This window comes from Nicotiana tabacum, chromosome 24, assembly GCF_000715075.1.
Source record: "Nicotiana tabacum cultivar K326 chromosome 24, ASM71507v2, whole genome shotgun sequence".
NCBI classification, from domain to species: domain Eukaryota; kingdom Viridiplantae; phylum Streptophyta; class Magnoliopsida; order Solanales; family Solanaceae; genus Nicotiana; species Nicotiana tabacum.
The window spans coordinates 77727019-77730348 of NC_134103.1; positions in this window are offsets into that span (position 1 = coordinate 77727019).

Here is a 3330-nt window from a genome sequence, read left to right on the forward strand (position 1 = left end):
CTCAATATTGTGCAGACCGCACTTTCACATATGCACATTGTTTTTCCTACAACTGTTAACACCATGCTTCTGGACTTTAACTGACTCATGTTGCTTTGTATTGCAGACAATGGTTCGATTAAGAGGTAGAGGTGATACTTCTAAAGGGAGGGGTGAACCCTCCCGAGGCCGAGGCAAGGGTACTCAACCTCTCCCAGTACAGACGAAAGCAATAGCCAAGAAGCAAACCACTGGGAGAGATAGGACCACAGAGCCCTCAGAGTCAAGCTCTTATGTCCCATCTAGGGAAGCCTCCGAGGGTCACTCAGTGGAGGTAGGCCCGGTCCCAACCACCACAATTCACTGGGAGATACCAACTCCACAATGAACCCTCCACCACAGCAAGTTCTTCTGAGGGTTCAGATGCCGGCAGCCAGGGTTCAGAGACCTCCTTTACACAACACTCCCCCTTCACCAGTCACAGTTGATGATGATGTTGATATTCCGGATGACGGTCAGGGGGTGATACCAGAGTTGCAGGCCTGGAGAGGTCAAAGAAGAAGGAAATTTGGGAAGATAGGTTTGTGAACCTGACTGCATTTAATAGGTTCCGTGAGTGGTGGCCGCAAAGATCGCTCACTCTTGAGCAACAATTTGTATTGAAATATCTGGATAGATACAACTCAAATGTGTTAACATAATTTCGGGAAAGAAAATGGTGGAAATGGTTCACAAAAAGCGCATTGGATTCCAAGGAACACTTAGTCTAGAAGTTCTACGCCAATGTGGCGCACATCAAGAAGGGGACTAAGGTGACTAAGGTGCGGAACTTGAAAGTACGATTTGATTAGAGCACCCTGAACACTTATTTAGGGTTCGAAGATATGGAGCCGGTGCAGTATTTATAGAAGTTTGCACTTGGTGATGGAGCCGGTGCAGTATTCAGGCCTCTACCTCAGCACCCTAGATTCCTCTGTCAGTGGAGGAAACATTGAAGAAAATTTTGAAAAATCATAAGACCGTCATGGATACATTGGTGGCACATGGGGGAGCTATTGAGGAGTTGGGTAAATAGGTGAAGAAGACGAGGAAATCACATGCCTCAAGAAAATCAATGGACAAGTTGAGACAAGAAGTGACCAAGATAGCAACCGCTGGGGATCTTCCATTTGACTTACTGATAGAGACGCATCCATCAGTACCAGCAGACCCAACAACAGCAGTGGCACCACCTGGCCAGTCTGAGGAGCCAGACCGTGCAACCCACAATGATGAGGCGGTTCTACAGATGTTCACCAACCCAGCTGCTCCCCGAGCAGGGGATGATCAGATCTAGTTGGAGGAGCCTGAGGGAGGTGATGCTTCTATGGATACCGAGACCACATAGGGAGTCCTCTCTACTATTTCCCCTCCTTATTTTGATTTTTATTAAGCATTTAGGATAACGCTTATTCTTATTTAAAGGGGTGATATATTTTAAATTTGATGTGACATTGGCGTGTAATAACTACAATACTCTCTTTTTATCTTTATTTTCTTTTTCATTATGTATATATATTCCTCCCTCTCTATTGACGTATATATTCGTTTTCCCATTCTCGGCTTGTATATTCATTTTTACTTTTAGTAGTTAATTCATAGCTTCTTTATTTTGTTTCTTAGTAGTTTATCTTCGTATTTACTTTAATAGCTTCTTGTTGATTTGGTAGCTTCTTTTTATGTTTAAGTGATCAATAAGCCTTTGGTTTTCTTAATGTCACGGTTCTTTCCAAAGGTGGTTTTTGTGTGAACCGGATGGCTCTTCCCAACAATGGATGGCGTGACAACCTTCTTAAGGGATTGAGTCCGTTTTTAATGATTAGGTAAAAACAGTAGTAATAATGAATAAGAGGATCAAGAATACTTCACTTGGTACCAACACACTTAACTACACGCTTATGGTTAAAGATAAGCGTGTAGATGGCTTAGGCAATCATCGAGTGATAAAAATGGCTCTAGTTAGTGACCTTGTGACTCTTGTGTTGACTTAGGCAATCATCGAGTGGTTTAGTTGAACCATTAGCTATTTTCAATCTTGAATACGGTTGTTGTGGGACCTCGCCTCTATCCTCTTGAACAATCCAACTATGTGAGAGGTGAGATGTTTTGTTATAAGTCTAAGTACCCATGTGAATGGTCTAGAACTTGTCCCGAATGTGTTTCTAGGCGAAATTTTAAGTTTTGCTTGGCTTGTGAAGTGATTGTAGGCTCTCCTTGGACCATTTTGAAATTTTTCATGGCCCACCAATGATGTTATCCCTAGTCAACCCTTTTGAGCCTAAAGCCTTTCTCATTTGATAACCATGTTACAAGCCTTTACACATTTTGTAGTAACCCTCTCTTGGCACCCGAGCTTTTCTTAACACTCATGAGAAGCAAATTGGCAAAAACATAAGTTTGGGAGAGAGACGGGGAGTTTGAAAATGGTATCAAGGTACAAAAAGAGAAAAGAAATGAAGAAAAAGAAAGAACAAAAGAAAAACACAAAAAGAAAGTGAATAACTTGAAGAGTTGAAGGGATTCAAAGAAAAGCAAAAGTACAAAGCATGGAGAAAACAAAGAAGGAGAAAATTAATATCATGACCAATAAAGAGTGATGTCAAGTCTCTCTAATTCCCCTAAGGAAAAAGAAAATGGCTCAAAGAGTTGGCAAAGCATGAGCCAAAAAGAGCAAATGGAGTGCTTAAGGAAAGATGAACTTGTTCTATTCCAAAATTTCCTACCTTAGTCCAAAAGCCTTCATTACATGCCAAAAAAAGGCATACGTGATTTCAAGCCGAGTGAGCTTACATTAGTGGTGATTTACATAAGAGAAAAGTATATGGTACTTAGAGCCGTACTTGTGACATTCTTTTGAGAGTGATGAGCGAACTTTTCACAAATCATTGAATTGAGTACTACATTCTTAAGTGAGATGAGCTAACGGAGAGCATAGGAGGAGGAGTTTGAGATCCACATTGACCTACATGAAAGTGCAAACTTCCTTGATGAGTAAAGTCAACTCTTGATGCTCAAGTGTCACATTAGAGCTATTCGAGCTTTAACCTTCAAAACAGTGCCTTGTTGATAATTCATGAGTGTATGGGTAATTGTTGATCCCAATTGATGTGTGTTTGATTCACCTTAGGCTAGCTGAAATAGCTCTTTTCTTGTGGAGGTGGGAATTACCTTATTTGCTTGAGGACAAGCAAAAGCTTAAGTTTGGGGGAGTTGATAAGTGGGGATTTTTACTATTTATTTGCGTCCTTTTTACTTTCGTTTTAGCTCAAAAATGCTTAAAGGTATTCCCGAAAACTGATAAAATATGCTTTG